This window comes from Cricetulus griseus, assembly GCF_003668045.3.
Source record: "Cricetulus griseus strain 17A/GY chromosome 1 unlocalized genomic scaffold, alternate assembly CriGri-PICRH-1.0 chr1_0, whole genome shotgun sequence".
Taxonomy (NCBI): Eukaryota; Metazoa; Chordata; class Mammalia; order Rodentia; family Cricetidae; genus Cricetulus; species Cricetulus griseus.
Window position 1 is genome coordinate 67,246,349 of NW_023276806.1, and position 17,272 is coordinate 67,263,620.

General features: G+C 46.9%; 1 protein-coding gene and 1 long non-coding RNA gene across 5 annotated transcripts in view; one reads left to right on the forward strand and one right to left on the reverse strand.

The window, feature by feature from the left end:
* Kirrel1 (kirre like nephrin family adhesion molecule 1) overlaps positions 1–17,272 on the forward strand; it is a 91,764-nt gene that overhangs the window by 11,083 nt on the left and 63,409 nt on the right. The window lies entirely within an intron of this gene.
* LOC103163408 lies at positions 5,742–12,763 on the reverse strand. The gene is made up of 3 exons (XR_003480652.2): positions 11,276–12,763; positions 8,059–8,139; positions 5,742–7,017 (listed from the first exon to the last, which is right to left on the reverse strand). It is a non-coding gene; the product is annotated as an uncharacterized LOC103163408 (long non-coding RNA).

Below are 17,272 nucleotides of genomic sequence, written 5' to 3' on the forward strand. Positions count from 1 at the left end.
GACTCCATCTTTTCAGAAGCCTCAGCTCATTGTGTTAGGACAACAACCCTCAAGCTTTGAAGGAAGGGGAAAACACAGAGTCTATGTTGGCACCAGACTCCCTGGTGATGCTGGTGCTGCATGTCTGAGGAACCATGTTGAGGTGTGAGAGATGCTTTCCTCTGTCTTCTAATACAAGTCAAGAGTAGTTTGCTTTTAAAACAGTTTGGATGGGTTGTTCATTCAACAGCATTGATATGCTCGTTTTAGGAAGACAGCTGTGGGGAATTCCTTAGTGCCACACTGACCCATCGGGTCTTCTGCCCGCCACCTGCCCAATCCCAGACCCACCTCCATGCCAACTCTCCCAGTGCTTCCTACTGTAGAGTTGAAAGCCCCAGCCTGTGTGTTGCTGGAAGCTCTTCCACGCCTGAGCAGTCATTTCCACATCAATTTTTTCTAAGTTCTCATGATTCATCATGGGAGGTTTGGGAGAAACATTTTGACAGAGCTTCTAGCCAAAACCTGACCCTTACTGGCTTTGACTCGAAAATTGGGTTATGAGCAAGATGCGTGATGATGGGCAAGGAAGGGAGGCTATGGCTGCCCTGGACATGGCTGTAGGGGAGCAGTGGGAACTGTCTCTGAACAGGCCAGCTTCTTACTCTTACATGACAAAAGAGATGCTCAACCTACAGACCACACTCACTTGTCTCCTGCCTTCACCCACTGGCTCTGTGGAGGAGTCCTCTCAGTTGGTAGGCAGGCACCCCACTGATTCCTTGCTTCCTCTTGTACCCCAGGAAACTGGTGTTCATACAGCTCTCTGCAAACACAAGGGTAACAGTGACTAGCAGCAGCAGCCTGGGGAGTTTGCAGGGTACAAGGAAGGGGTGCAGTCAATTGGATTTGGATTTGGCTTCCTGGGACAGAGAAGGAACTTGAGGTCAAGAATGCAACACAGTGGCCACCCTTTAAGGACATCATCTTCAAGATGCCTCTCTCAAGGAGGGGCTAGTTCAAGTGAATTTGGAAATCAGCATTTGGCCCTTTTTGGAAGAGAAAGGAATTTTATTAGCACTGTCTGCCCTTTCCCTCTCATATCTGACAATCCCTAGCAAATAGGAAAGTCTTTGTGTCTAACCTGAGCCTTTCCTGCTCTGAATGGAAACTGTAATTAGTGGTTGTAACCGATATACCTACAGTACTCTCTATATCTGGATAAATATTTTTTCCCCATCAGTTCACTTTCTCAAACTTCATGGTATGCTCCTTTTATTGAGAAGCAAGGCCTGAGAGGTCAGAGGTAAGCCTCTCCCAGGCTCCTCGGAAGTCAAGAAGTTCTCTTTAAAGGTTGGTCAGACAGAGGCTCTCACTGTGTAGTGTCCTTGGTCAGGGTTGGAAGGATGAGGCTCATAGCTCTGGCACCTTCCCACCAATTGTAAGGATAGCTTGAAAGCCTCTTTATCTCCCTCTGTGAGTGGCCAGGCTGAGAAAGGAACTGTGCCCATTGCTGAAGCCTGGTTATTAGGAAAATAACCTGGCAGGGTGGGGACAGTAGGGTGGGCCCTTCATTGTCAGAAGCTGTTTTAGTTCCTGCCCCCTGAAATCAGGAGTGTCCCAAGCCCAGCTTTGCCTGCGTGGGTCTCATATACCACCGATGTGGGTAGAGGAAATATCTATTGTGCATGAGCACCCTAGAAGATTGAAACAGGTAGTGGAGCTGGGTCATGGCCTGTTAGGAAGATGGCCCTGGGAGGAGTGGAGGGACAGCACAACAGGGAATAATGGACCCAGCTGGGAAGGAGATCGAGTACTGGACTTGTGGGAAAGGTAGAGGAGATTGACTACCTTGTCAGGGAGTGTGGTGGGAGAAGCCACGAGGCCCAGGGAGATCTCCCCAATTAGGGATGTGTAGTAAGAACCTCTGAGACATGATAACTGTGGTGTGGTCATGCCCGCTCTAGCCTTTGCATCAGTCACATCTGCATGTGTGATGTACTTCCCACACAGCTGTGTGGGGGAAGCAACCCCCCCTCCTTTCGAATGCAATGGGATATTAAGCCTTCAAAAGGAAGGGCTGGGCTGTGGGAAGAGGAGTGCACTGAGCCATGGGACAACCTGGCATTCCCTTTCTCAAGGGTAGGAAGGCAGGACAGCCATGGGCTAGAGTCCCACAAACACTAACTGTGGCCTGGCTCGGGTCAGTGGCTGTCTTCCAGCAACATTGCTAGCCTGGTCTCTGGCTCTCCCTGTCCCTGGATGGGTGTTCTCAGCTCTCTTAATCCTGCTGTCCTCTGTCTGTCACTAGGCAAGAATGCATGGCTCTCCCGAAGCATTTGGTGCTTAATAATTTGTGGATTACAGCTAACTCTCGATAAAGATTCCCCTAATTGCTTGGCTCACCTCAGGTTCTATCATCAAAGCGAAGTGGCGAGGCCCCCCTCTCACCCTCCTTTTCTTTTTATTATCTCTTAATTAATCACTCTGGCTTTCACACTTAGCAGATAATTACAGTCTCCTGGGCACGAAGCTCATTTTCATAACCTCCTGCTCCAAGCCTGCAGCAGCAGCAGCATGGAGGGGGTGAGAAGGAAGAGGGAGAGAGGGGAGAGCAGATAGACACATGCTGGAGGAAGGGGGGGGAGGAGGCAGCAAGCCAGACAGGTGAAGAAAGGGACAGGGAAGGAGCAGCAAGAGGGACATGTGGATTGGGGAGGGGCACACAGGATCAGGGCCCTGCCAGTGGGCAGAAGGTTGGTGACGCCTGGGGAAACTTCCTCCAGTGACAGTTTTTCTCCACTGAGTTATTATAGTGTAGATCCCTTCACTTGCCCTGGGGCACAGCAGATGAGATGTGCATTGCCTCAAAGCTTAGGGGTAACTATAGAGGAATCTGAATGTGGTCTATTCTCTCTGAAAAGTGGGAACAACTGAAATGGTTGTGACATGGCTGTGACTGGGAAGCCAGAGGTAAGAACTCTTATCTACTCTTTTGTAAGAGCAGGGCATACCCTAGGGTTTGAAGCTGTGGGAATGAACAGCCAGTGGCCATTTAATAGTATAGCCAGATGGAGGGAAAGGCCAGGCATTCTCTCATCACCTTCACTTGGGGACTGTACCTTATGGCTCCCAATATGTTAACTACCCCATTTTTAGAGATGAGAAGGATCTTCCTGGGTTCTGCTGAGTTCAGGAAGGGTGACCAGTTGTCCCAAACTACATGAATTTAAGTCCAGGTCTGACAGCAGGGTTAGAGTACAAGGGGGGTGGAGGAGGGAGTGACCCTGTGCCTATGGAGGCCTCTGGACCAAAGGCCACGGCATGACCATCGGGTTTTCCTTGCACCTCTGACTCCTAGATAAATAAACGATACACATTCAGATGGCAGACATGAGAGGCAGTGAATCTGATGTGGAATTGGACTGAGACACAAGTCTCTGACATGAGTTCCCTATCTGGCCCTCGTTTTGTTCCTTGACAAGTCGCACACTTACTGCTGCCCTATTCACGAGAGCAGAAAATTTCAACCGACCTGGTTGTCCATCAACCGATGAATAGATAATGAAAATTTGTTACCTATAGAAAATAAAGTATTACTCAGCTGTAGAGAAAAGAGAAGTTAAAAACTTTGCAGGACAAAGGAGGGGCTTAGAATGCATAATGTCTAAGTGAGTCTACACAACTGAAAGAAGAAATAAACCACATTTTCTCTCTTATATCAGAATATATATATATATATATATATATATATATATATATATACCAGCCAAATATATATACACATGTATGCATACATTTATATAAACAAATAGTCATGTGGGTATAGTATAACTGAAGAAAAGGGAACAAAAAAGGCTAAATATAAGGGGATGAAAAAGACACCAATGCAGGTAGGGGGCACAAATTATGAAAGAGACTATAAAGTCAATTGTTTTTCTCTTTCAAATTCTGTTGTATATTTGGGGGGGGTTGGTGTGGCTAAGTCCATGAAATATAGTAGATCCTGAAAGTGTAAAATTGAATGTGAAACTTGACAGTGTCTGCTTCAAATGCCAATTCTAACTCTAAGTTCATTAAGTTATGTGGACTTGGGGTCTGGTTAATTTTGGCGTGTGATGTTTTTATTTATTTGCAAGTCTTTTATATAATAAAATTTATGTAAAACCAAGCAAAGCCTCAAAATTGAGTCTCTGTGGCCTGGGCTTCAGTGGGTCTTGAAGAAGGAGGCTCTACCACAGGGATTCTTTTCCATGAACGTGGTTTGCTGTTCTTGATCTGCAGGTTGAAATGTGTGGGTTTCTACTACTTTGCCATTAGCCAGCATTAACATCTCTCCAAATCTCAGTTTCCTTTTTGGTAAATGAGAATCTTGAAAAGTTTGAGACCATTTTGTTTAACCTCTAGAATAGAGTCTCGGACATGGTAAGGCACTGTTAGCCAGTGACAGCTGCTGTTTATCTCACTGTTGTCCCCATGGAAGAACAACTAGCCTATGCCTAACAAAGGGCAGTGTTGCCCATTCCATTTCTTATAAAGCTGGTAAGAGAGGCCTTCTCCATTTCCTGGTTGGAGGGTGGGATTAAGAGTCTTGTTCTGCACCACTTCCAGGTGTGCCAGTATGCAGAGCCCTGACAGCTTGGCTGCTCAGTCCCACTGCAGTTTTTCTTTTCTCTCCACAAACCAAGCTGTTTGGCTGAGGCTACCCCCCACTCAGCATGTAAGGGCATCAGCTTCAAGTGTCAGGGGCCTGTATAGCAAAAGGTTTATCTTACTGAGTCGAAGAAGGCTTGCAGCTTCTGGCTTCCTGGGCACTATAATAAGAAAAGCTACCTTTGGAGGTGCTGTGGAAATAGCACTGAGCTGTGTGTACTGATGGGGATGTTTAGCCCCACTGTGCCCCTAATGGAGTAACCTTAGTGACTTGGGTTCTCATATCATAAAATGAGGTCATTCATTGTCTAAGACACTTTATTGATGCACAGTTGTCTGGCTGCCATTGGGGGGGGGAGTGCCTCATTGACTGGCCCTGGATCTTCTGTTTGGTTTTGTGAGCCACTGTCAGAAAGCCTAGTCTCAGAGAGCCAGCTAGGGACCCAGGAGGAGCTTTTGCTCAGGACCCAGAGGAGCAGCAGATATGTTAATACATTTTTAGATCTGATATGGGTTTGGGGTAAGATGTTCAGGAACTCCTCAATACGTGTGCATGTATATATACACACACATAGACATACGGAGACATACACACATGCATTCATGCCTACACACCATACACACACCCCACACATATTCCTACACTCCCTCATGCACATCCTCACTGCACACACACTCGTACAAGCCCATCGCAAATACAGATACACGTAAATACTTACCACCCTCCCAGCCCCCCATACTGTCCTAGGAGCAGATGGCCTGACCTGTGTGGGATATAGGGACCCCACTAAGGGTGTGGGTGCTTATGTGTTCATGTTGATAAAATGTTCTCCCTGAAAAAGCATGCTCTGACTTTTCTCTGAACTTTAGCTTTGGTCTATGAAAAGGTTTTGCAGTCTTGTGGGAATATAAACATTTGGCAGATTTCTTTCTCTGAAAGCTATTTCGCCTCTTTTCTTTTTCTGGGAATTTTAACCAGCAAGATCAAGGTCCCTCCACCCATCCTTCCTCTTTCCCCATTGCCTGCAACACCCAACCCCCCTGTCCCTTGAACAAGCCCCCCCCAAATAAAAACAAAGTTAATTGGTGTACACTGGGAATGTCTCAGATCCAGAAGAAAGGAGTGAAGCAAACAGCTCTCCCAAGAGAAAAAACCGTAGGAGAGAAAAGGAAGCAAATGGCATCGTGGTGAGAAGTGAATTCCAGACACTGAAATTCTTTTGGTTTTAATCATCTCAGAGGGCAACCAGAGCTGAGCTGTGGGGGAAGGGAAGAAATGAAAACCAGGGCCATCTACTTCCAGCTTGCAGGACTCTGTGGATACTAAAAGTTTCCTGATGGAGGCTTCTTCGTCTTCCCTGCCAGGACCCTCAGAACCTGGTGTCTACCCCCGCATGAAGCCCAGAGGCTCTTCCTCCCCAGCCCTCCTCCCATTTAGCTCAGTTTACAGGCTCAGTATTCTCAGTTTTAAAGCATTGACCTTTCAGTTTTCCAGCCAAATTGCAAGTTCCCCAAGGCCCAGGATTATGTGTTGTTCAAAACAAAACATAACAAAACAAACAGCAAATAACAAAACAAACAGCAAACTGCAGGCTGCTATAGCTTTCCCTTCATTGGAAAAGTGAAGCGCACGCTCTCCCCCACCCTCTCTCTCATAGGAAGGGAAGGCACAAGAGACCCCAGCACGTGGGAGAGAGATGGAAGGACCATAGAGGCCCGTGGAGTGTGTATGGGGTTTTCTTATGTTCCCTCAGGACCAGCTAGCTGACAGCAGGGAAGCTTGGGATATCGGTGTTTGGGGAGGTTGGGGATGGGGTGTTGGGAGGATGAGGAGGATGTGATTCCAGAGTACTCTCTTCTCCACCAAGGTAACTGTTTGGGTGATGGAGGGAGTCAGGAAATCTTGTGACCAGGACCACGGGGATGCCCATTTGAGGTCACTGGTTGCCAGGTAGCAGCCATCTCTCTTCTAGCCCCCTTTTCCTGTGTTCAGCATCTACTTTCCTTCCAAATGCCCCCCCCCCAGCATCAAGTTCTCTAGTTTTCCTTTTTATCTGAAGGCAGCTCCCCATATGCTCATGGCCACCAGCTGTTTCCCCCTCCTTTTCCATCCTTTCTCCCACTTTTTAAAAACTTTGATTCTTGGGTCTTTGGTCCTTTGCCTCTCCCTTTTTTCTTCTTTTGAGTAGTGTTTACCCATTCTTCTCTCCTGATTGCCCAGGGTATCAGCTTAGAATGGGAGTCAGTCAGACAGGTGACTTTCACCTTGACTTTCCACCTAGGCAAAACTGCTCACTGCTCCAGGGCTTCAGGTTGCTCCGTAGCACATGGGGAACTTGCCAAGTATTGCCTATGATCCAGAATGAACATGTCCTTCCTTTACTCCTGGAAAAAGGAGGAAGGTGGAATTTGGAATCAAATCCAGAAGCTCCCTCCTCCCAGTGTGACCTATGCATGGCACTTCATCTCTTTGTAGAACTGTGCTGTCAACACATAGTGACAGTTGAGACCACATTGATAATCTCTGATGTGATTTTGCTATTCCCATGTGGTCTGTGTCAGTCTTCTTGTTTTGTTGGGTCTAAATATTTAATGATGAAGAGTGATAAAGAGAACCAAGAGGCCTGAGGTTCTGACTGACCTTTTGCAAGTCCCTTTTACAGCTAGAACATGAGTTCATTGCCCCCTACCCCACACCACCCGAGACATAGTCCTTCTTTGTCTTGGTCTTGTATCTATCTACTCCCCAGTACCTGATATTAACACTAGGAAATGTATGTTAGTAAAAAATGTGAATCTAGGGGTAAAACACTTTGGGGTCAGAATGTCACAATGACTTTTAAGTGCCTATAGTTGACCCTTGTTGGGGGACCTTCTCTGTACTGCCTTCTACACACTGAAAGCCAGTGGCATCCCCTCTCTAGGTATGACAGAAAATGGTTCTTCAGATGCTTCCAGAGTGCCCTGTGAAGCAAAGTGGCCCTCACCCAAGGACCACTGAGTTTTCAGGAGAAAAAGTTGGACCAAGAAAAACCTGGCTTCCCAGTCATGAGGTTTCTAAAATTGCCACGTGTCCCTTCCTCCCTTCATGTATCCTTGATCAATATTTCATAAAATTGAGACATTTTAAGTTAATGATGATGGAAGGAAATGTTTTGCCCTCTCATCCATTTTGGAAATGGTAAGCTTCTTGTTTAAACCTTGATTTATCTCCCAATCCATGGTTTGGATTAGCAAGGTGGCAAGCACAGGACCGTGGCACCTCATGGATGAGGCTCTGATGTCTTGTAGAGCCATTGGAAGATCTACCATACCCTTGCTTTAATCGATCAAAAACTGATGGCTGGAGATGTCAGATAATGGTCTCAGATGTCTGTCATGATCTCACCTTCTTACTTGGCACCCTCCCTCCCATCCCCAAAATACCTGCTGAGCCATCTCCCAGGCCTTGGGCACCTTTGGAGTACAGTTTGAAAGCCAAGATTTCATCCAACCCCTGAATGATGCCTGCAGAATGAGAACATGGAGAATAAGGAACTCAAGGCCCAGAACTGCAGGTTTCACCATACATAGCCTTTCTCCCTTCTCAGTAGCCACTACATGCTAGAAAACCAGCTCCTCGGTTCTCCACAGACTACGCTGCTTTATCGTCCCTGTGCAGATCTGAAAGTTGTGTCCAAATGTTGGGTGGTTGGTAGTCTAAGCAGCGTGCTGCCCATATCTGCCAGAGGGAGGGTTTGAGGGCTAGAGAAGAAGGAAATGACAATACCCTAGATATATCCCAGAGAATATGGGTGACCCTGCCCTGGACTAACTGCAGGTCCCCTACCTTCCCCAGATATGCCCATACTTTTCAACCTTTGCCCCCATGCCTCCTAAGGTGCCCAGCTCTTGCTGTCATGGCAACCAGGAGGTTAAGAGCAGTATGGAAGCCCAAAGATGTAGAAGAGGGATTAGACAAGGAGCCTGATGGAAAGAGGAAGTGATAGAACCTGATAAAGAAACAGCCAAGTGGAAAGTGGAAGGCAGCCAAGAAGGTGAAGGGAAGAGGAAATGAGAGGCAAACCTCATCCCTAGAAAGAGGGGGGGGGAAGTGGGGATGGGGAGAAGTCTCAACTTTTATTTAAAATCTGAGAGCAGTTATAAGCCTAGTGTTGTTGCCATAGCAACAGCACAGAAAAGGAGATAGCTTGTAAAAGGGGAGGTGGAAGGAGGAAGATGATTCAATAGAGGTAAATGTTTAAAGACAGGAACAAAAACCATTTACAGATAATTAAGTAACACACTGTGCGTTCTTTAGTCCTGCCTCTATCAGGGGACTGGCCTACGATCTGGCCTACTTCTGGCTAGTGCCTTCCATCCTTTCCCCAGCCCCTGTTCACCAAGAAAACTTCAAAGAGGCAGCCAGGAACGCCAGCCACAGCCACACTATGTCTATCTAGTCCTCTGCCCTCCTGTAGTCCCAGCTCCTCAGAACAAGGTGGAAAATAAAGAAAATAAAATCTTCCTGGATGGAGAGCCTGCCCCAGCCTTTGGATAGCTGGGTTCTTGCCTTGTCTGCCAAAGATCCAAAGGCACAGCATTTATGCCTGGAGGCATGGTTGGGCTGTCTATGATAACACCACCTCTAACTCCTCTGGGAGTGCTCACCTCTGTCCATTTCTGGAAATACTCTCAATGTTCATCCTTAGAGAACCAGGAACCAGGGCAGGGAGTTGTGAATCAAGACCAGATAGCTTTTGCCCCTTCGAGATCTGCCCTGACTGAGCTGAGCATTTGTGCCCAGAATATGACTCTACATGTCAATGTCTTTTTATGAGGATCCTTGGTGGAAGTTCTGTAGTGGTGCTTCTGGTTAGTGTTTATGTATGCGCCCCCCCCCCACACACACACACTCAAAATTGTCTAAATTGGGGCTGGAGAGAAGGCTCATCTGTAAGAGCATTGGCTGTTCTTCTAGAGGACCTGAGTTCAGTTCCCAGTACCCACATGGTAGCTCACAACCATCTGTAGCTCCAGTCCCAGGGATCCGGTGACCTTTGACTCCTGAAGGCACGATGTATGCATGTGATTCACAGACATATATATGCAGATAAAACATATTTTATGTGTAGATCATGTCAGGAATTTTGAATTTTTGCTCTTTGTATTGGCTGCTTAAAATCTAGGGCTAACCCTCATAGTTCATCTCTGATGAGGCTTTCAGTATATCATCACAAACACACATACATACATACACACATACACAAATACACACACACATCCACATGCACACCAAACACACACACACACACACATACATACACACAGACACACCACACACACCAGACAAACCACACACACTACACACACACACAACCACGCATACATACACATATGTACACACACCACATATACATACACACACCACACACACATACACACACCATACACACACACCACACACATACATACATACACACACCACACATCCACACAACCACACACACATCCACACACACATCCACATGCACACCAAACACACACACACACATACATACATACACACAGACACACCACACACACCAGACAAACCACACACACTACACACACACACCACACATACACACACATATATACACACACCACATATACATACACACACCACACACACATACACACACCATACACACACACCACACACATACATACATACACACACCACACATACACACAACCACACACACATACACACACACCACATACCACACACACCACACACACACACATGCTTTACTGCAACCTAAGTGATTTTTTTCTCTCCTAATCATCACTATTGCCACTCACTGTTGTTCTCTTAGTTTATTTTTTATATTACTGACCAGATGTGTCTATTTATGTTGCCTCAAATCTTTTATGGAGCAAATAAACTAATTAAATGAGTTAAGCTTTATAACACAGTGTAGTGCCTGGCAAGTGGTAAGGAGGCAGAGAAAATGCCAGCTACTGTTTCAGAGAAGAAATAATATGAGTCCTCTCTCACCTTGCTTTAGAGGCTCTGTGAAGATGGACCAGACTTCAGAGACCTCTTCAGACTAAAGGTCACCTCAGTTAACACCCAGTTGGACTGTTTTGAAGGGGAGTGCCTCAATGTTTTTAACACCCACTACCCTGATTTCTTTAATCTTTTCTATACACATTGTGGAACACTTCATGTCGGTATGAGGACATTAGCCAGGTTTGTTTGCTTTTTTGAATTGACTTGGATGCTGTTTAAGCAAGCTTCTAATTGCTTGCTCATACCCAAACATTCTGGGTGTAAAAGCCTGCCTGGGATTAAGGTTTTTTCCATGGATAATCCTCGGGGTGAGAAACCTGTGTCTCCCTGAGAGCCGTCAGCATTTCACTGATTCTGTTTTGCATGGCCAGACAGGGAGGGAATGGTGTCTCTAGAAAATGGGTAGGTAGGGGAAGGGGAGCTGCAGCAGACACACCTGTTTCTCAGTGGGGGTCACCTGCCTTAACTCAAGGGGCACTGGCTCTATCTAGTTCAGTTTCTTTTTTGTTCCTCGGTTTCCCACCGATCTTTTGTTTCCTCCTGGGGGGCGGGGGTAAGAAGGAACTGTGGAGCAAGCCCAGTTTGGGAAAACCCATATTCACTCACCAGTGCTGCATGTGAGATCCTGGAGGTGTGGAGGGTGGACCAAGTCATGCCAGCGTTCCCGAGTGCAATGGGTGGGAACACTGGTGAGAAACTGCTCAATGGATACACGTCATGAAGGGTTCTGTCTCTTCTTTGCTCAGGGAGTCTGCAGGCCTTCCTTGTTTTCTAGTCATCCCTTTGCCTCCCCTCTCCTTTGGGGGAGGGGAGGTCTTCTTTTTCTTTCACGTTTTCAAGGCCTTCCTCTTTGTTTTTATTTAAACAGATTTTTGAAGAAGAAAACAATTTCCTAACTGGTCCCCTCCCCCCATACTTGTTTTTATTTTTAGAGGAGGGGTTTCATATAGCACAGGCTGGCCCTGAATTTGCCAGGCCTGTACCCACCTCCTCCTCTATGACCCCTCCCCAAATTCTTTCCCAGTTACTTACAAGAGAAGAAAAAAGGAGATATCCGGCCCTCTCAGTCTGAGCTATTTGACTTAGAAGACAAAAGACCCTTCAGAATTAAGAGAGGAAGGGGGAAAGGGAAGGGGGGGTTCAGTTAAAAATCATCAGGGTCAAAAACCTGACAGGAAAGCTTTGTTTGAGGGGAATGTGAGGGCAGGGTAGGGTGGAGGAGCTGGCAGTTGGCCCTCAAAAGGCAAATATCTTGAGATGAAGGAAATGTGTAGATCAGTGGGTATTCCCGTTGAAGTCAAGGAGGATTTCTGAGCCTGGTTCCTCTGAGACCAGTGGAGTGTGTTGAGAGCAAAGACTGTGTGGGACGGAAAGGGAAGCAGGAAGCTGCCATTTTAATCCCATGCCACCTCAGATTGTCAAGAGTCTGCAGAGATTCCTGGGGCCTTGAGGGCTGGTTATCTAGCCTACTGTTTGTGGAGAGGGAAAAAAGCCAGTGAGCAGAGCTAAGGTGTGGTTAGGTTTAGGGCTAGGCAGAATACTTGGGCAGAGGGAGATCACTGCCCCCATTGCTGCCGTCAACTGGGATGGGTGAGGTGGGAATGGTGCTGTGGGCAGAGAAGGAAGGAATTCCCTATTCCAAACATTAGCATTTCTAAGACATTGGGCAGACAGGATTCAGGGACGTCCTTTGATTGGATAAAGACAGCAGAGAGTCAAAGGTTATCAAAAATGAGACAGGTTGCCAGGTCTGGTTCACACCCAGCACTTGAGAGGCTGAGCCTGATCAGGAATCCAAGAGGTGGATCAGGAATGTTAGAATAGCTTTTGCTATATACTGAGTTCCAGGTAAGCTAGGGAGAGGTAAAGTAAGACAACCAAAATGAGGAAGTGATCCCATCCCAGAAGGACCCTACACTGCAGGGATCTCTAGAGGGAAGGGGGAGGGAGGGGTACAGGGCTCCAACAGCAGGAGGTCACACTGATGCTGTTCTTCCAGCAGGATCTGCTAAGGGCTTGGCTTGGTCAGTTTAAGAACTATTTGTGGCAAATTTTTAAACCCCAGGCTGCTTTGCCCTAGTACCTGGAATCCAGCCACCAAACGCTATGTCACAAGAGCATATGAACTGATTTTAATGTTAGCCAGAACAAAGTAGAAGACGAATTAGCTTCTGCTTCTCAGCTGCTGTGGCACCACGTTTCCTATGGTTTATTCAGATAACGTGGGGATGTCTTTCTTGTTCTTGCCCTTCTGTCTCTGTCTTGAACCAAAATATAGAAGTCCTTAGCCTCTACCCTGCCTCTTAGAAGTCCCCTAGACAGATATATTGCCAGGGGCAGTCCTGTGACCCACTCGCTGGAACAGACACTGTACAAGGGCATAAATCAAAGGAATCAACACATGATGAGCATGTGGGCATAGGGCGAATGACAATAGACTGGAGAGGAGGGGATCAGCATCTGAGGAGGGCCTTAACTCTTGTGGTGCTGGGGGGAGAGAAACACCGATGGCTTCAGGAAGGGCCACCAGCTCTGTATCCTGTCCTATTACCACTCTGTCAGGCAGGCAAAGGAAAAGGTGTTAGTGACTGGCTTGGGCACAAATGTCTCAGGCACAGACACGCACAGATGCAGTCCTCTCTGGCCCAGCCACCAGCTTTCCACTCTGTCCACTGTGGTGGAGGAAGGCAGGAATGGAAACTGGAGGTCTAATTGCTAGGTCTCTCTCAGCTCTTCCAGGGAGCACAGGGCAGGAAATTCCTCAGATTCCAGGCTTGTAGGATCATTGCTGAGTGTTAACCGCAGAGCTAGGGTAAGAGGCTAGAGGCAAAGGGAACGGCCTCCTCTCCTGCCTCTTTTCCCTTTGTTTTAAAACGGGCTCAATTAAAAGGGTTTAGAGGGGCTGCTGGCTGGAACAAAAGCCCCCACTGTAACAATCCTCCCGGAGAAAAAGTCCCAGGTCTGGGAATCCCAGAAAAATTAGTGCTGAATTGAGTAATTTCAAAGTTGAAAATAGACTGTTGTGGACTTGTGCAGGAATTTGTTCCCAGGGTGAATTTTTTGGTTGTCCCCCCATCCCCACCCCCCAGCTCTCAGTGAGTGGGAAGGAACTGGCATGAGAAGAAGCTCCTAGAGTTCCTTGTAGAGAGAGATAAGGATGGCTGTGTGGAGCCGGCACAAGGGGCGCTTTCTCTGCAGCATTTGCTTCACTCCAACTGGGAACTGGGTTGGGACTCCTCCTCAGTCACTGGGTTACATGTCCTGGGCAGGGCAGCTCAGAGCTCCAGAGCTGTGTCTGCCTTCTGGAGGCATCTTGCAAGCCCTCCAGGGAGTCCTCTCAGTCTCCCAAAGAATAACTGCTTCATCCCCTTGGGCTCCCAGAGCAACTGCTTATCCTTAGGTAGATTCTGTCCCCACTGAACTAGAGTGAGCTGTTTACTGCCCCAGTGCTCTTTGTTCTTTAGGGGACAGAGTATGGTGACTTGGTTGTGTTACTAACCTCATAGCAGAGTGATGATGCAGTGTATGCTACACAGTAAGCCCACAAGAAACAAAACAAAAAACAGAAACAAAACAAAAAAAGTAAAGAAAAAAAAAGCAACCTTGTTGGATGACTGTCCTTGTCCGTGGGGGTTGGAATATTCATTTGGCAAGTCCCTATGATGAATGTTCAATTCATGGTCTGTGTTTTCTTCCAGCTCAGCCCTTTTCACTGTCATGTAACATGTACTCTGAGAAGATAAGAACTGTGGTGTGTGTGTGTGTGTGTGTGTGTGTGTGTGTGTGTGTGTGTGTGTGTGTGTTATCTTCCCTAGAACATAATAGTTGCTACTAAAAATTCACCACCATCAGGCATGACTCCTGTGCTGCCCACATCTCTGCTGGTATGGCATGAGAGATGGTAGATGATGGATCTGTGTTCCATTATAACTGATGATGGGCTCTGAGGAGGAAGAAGCAGTGGCCCATAGCCACTCTAATTCTTTTGGTTGCTATGGATTCTGAGACTTGGGCTGAGCCTACAGTATTGAGCACCCAGTCTCAACAGCAGCCTCAGAATGAGTAATGTGGACTGGCAGCAAGAAGGCATCTTAACCAAGGCTTCAAACATTGAGTCAACAATGCCATACCCTGAACTGTTCAATTTGCGGATGAGCATATGTGATCTTTTCATTTTTCAGACTGCCATTTCCCCAGTGTGCTCTGAGAGAGAGCAGAAACCACCCTGCTGCTCATGTTAACTTTCTACTGAACCGGTTCACTCTTCTGGTTTGAATATCCAGAGTGTGGATGAGGCATCACCTGTCTAACCTTCTTGAGTTTCCAAAACTCCTAACAGGACAAAGTTGGGCTAGGCAAAGACTTGTTTGTTTGTTTGTTTGTTTGTGACATGGTCTCTCTAGGTACTCTTGACTAGCCTGGATCTCAATATGTTGACCAGGCTGGCCATTAAATCACAAAGACCTGACTGCCTCTGCCTCCCCAGTGCTGGAATTAATCGTGTGTGCTGACAAAGTGATGCTTAGCAGCTGAAGTTCTTTCTAACTGTAACTTTTTGTGTAAGTCTCTGAGTGGAAAGAAAAGTTCATACATTTCTTTTTTCTTTATCTTCTTTTTTTTGATTGAGTACCATTTGCTTCCCATAATAAGTTATATCTGTATGTTTTTATCTTCCTCTAGCAGTATCTTCCTTGAAAAGACCACCAGGTCCCTAGGAATTCTATGACATGACAGTTGTGACGGTAATAAATATATAGGGCTTTCCCTAGCCCCACTGTTAACCTGCAGCTTTCAGGAGAATGCCCTTTGTTACCAGGACGTATGCAGGCTTACATATATGTATGTAAGCAGCTGCAGATGCATATAAAGTGACTCAAGGTGTTAAACACCAGAGAGACAGGAAATAGGATCCGCTATGATGTGGATGACGCTGGTTTGGCTAGGTTTCCTGAAAGAGGTTAAATTCACAGTAAGGCTCAGAGAGGAGCCAACAGTTTTAGGTTGTTGCAGAAGGGGGAGGAAATCACTCCAGGTGTGTGAGTGCCTGTGGCTGGGGTGGGGGTGGGGTGGGGGCTTGGTAAAGCCTTAGGCACCTGGATTCTTAGTGGGCAGCTTCTGTGGTTCTTGAACAGTAAGTCAACTTTACTGCTGCCAGAGAGGCTACGTTCCAATTTCTAGTCACCTGGGGGGAGGAAGGCAAGAATCAAAGAAAATTACAGAGCGGCCATTTTCGCCCAAATGAAGCTAGACGAATGAAGAGATGTGGAAAACTTTATAGATATCCAGAGGAAAGGAATCTCATAGCAGAAACTATGGTGCTGAGTACCTACCCTGTTCCAGGGTGTCAGTTCTGGAAGGGACCTTGGGAAGTGATCTAGTCCCTGAGTTTGAAAACTGAAGACCAGAAAAAAAAGTGTGACCTGTTCAGAGCACACAGCTTACTCTGACCCAGCCTGGCTGGAAGACCTGACTGCTGACTTCCATTCCAGCAAAGATAGCTAAGTGCTACCCAGTGTTTTGTTTCGGTGTGTGTGTGTGTGTGTGTGTGTGTGTGTGTGTGTGTGTGTATCTCCTAGGGTCTTATGTAGCCTTGGCTTCAAACTCATTATGTAGTCAAGGATAACCTGAATTTCTGTTCTGCCTCTATCTCCCAAGAGCTGGGATTAAAGGCATTTGTCAGCACCCAGTTTATGTGGGACTGGAAATGGAGCTTCTGACACATCAGACAAGCACCCTGCCCACTGAGATATGTTCGTAGCCCCACCTACTGTCTTTGGCTCCTGGAGCTGCATTGGGGAGTGACCTTAACATGCCCATGCATCCCTGCTGCAGATGTGCTGCCTCCTAAAAGCCAGGACTTGCCCCCGATCTTTGCTTCCCGCCAAAACTGAAGGCCCCGAGAAAAGGTAAACTGCTCCTACAATCTTAGACCAGGTGAGACAGTTCAGTAACTTGATGGAAGGGAGGCTGAGGGCCAAGGTTCAGGCAGGCTCTCCTGGGCTACTGCTCTCCCACGCAGCCACCGCGTTTATTACACTCCTTGTGTGAGGGATTCTATAGGACTTTCTGCTGAAGTGATGTGGACCTAGCTGGTTTCCGGCCTGCTCCTTCCCAGGATCCCTGATCTATATATGCTCAGTGTGGGTCAAGTGAGGAAAGATCCTGAGCCCAGAATGGGAGGGACAGAGAGGAGCCAGTTTTGCTCACTCAATGATAGGGTTCTCAGGTGTCTTCTAAAGTTCTTTTTGGTTTGGCCTGCAGCCATGAAGTGTTCCACCCAGTAGCAAAGTTCCTGGCCTGGAAGGTCGTGCCATTTCCCTTTGATCTTGGAAAGGGCAAAAGCGCAAGTTGTGTCCACAGCAATTCCTTCTATAGTCCAGCTGTCCTTTGGGATGCTGGGGAGTGTGGGAGAGTGCTGGCTCCATGGGCTGTGCCATTCTTTGCCATTTTGTTTTGAGAAAGACCTTCTGTACCGTCCTGTTAAAGCAAATCTGTTGTTTTAGATATGCGCAATATGTTTCATTTGGCAGACATCCGTAGAGTGCCAGGTATGGTTAGGTGCTGAGGAAACAGATGAGTGCAATGTGCTTACTGGATTCCCAG